The sequence below is a fragment of the Penaeus monodon genome, chromosome 25 (genome assembly GCF_015228065.2).
Source record: "Penaeus monodon isolate SGIC_2016 chromosome 25, NSTDA_Pmon_1, whole genome shotgun sequence".
Lineage (NCBI taxonomy): Eukaryota > Metazoa > Arthropoda > Malacostraca > Decapoda > Penaeidae > Penaeus > Penaeus monodon.
In genome coordinates, this window is record NC_051410.1 from 22,411,327 (window position 1) to 22,411,844 (window position 518).

Here is a 518-nt window from a genome sequence, read left to right on the forward strand (position 1 = left end):
ATAGAACGCTAAATCTGATATTATTCACAAATATGCACTTATCTGACTAGGGTTGGAGGTTCATTGCTCGAGATTTACATTATACATACAGTATTTTAAGTATATATACATTTTTCTAATTATGTATGTTTAACATTACATATATCTATGCTTTTTGTTGTATATATTAAAAAACATTCTCCTTGCGGGAGGTTAATCCGGGAGAGTGCTTGTATTTACGAGAGAAAAGTAAAGGGAGTTTTTGTAATGGTTTTTAAACAGAGGTTATCGGGAATTCGGAAGTGTTAATGAATTTTGATATTTTTCTCTTGCAGTGCTTTCAGTTTGCGAGGCTCACATCGGTATAATTTGGGCGGCGAAGAGAGTGAAATGAGTCTCATATTTTCCGCTTTCTTTATTTCCATTTTCCTACTTTAATTCACTGTTCGGATCGTGTAAATACCGTTACGTAATATAGCTTAAGTTACAGCAGTAACCTTTTTTATTGTATCAGATAGACTCACACCCACCCACCCACC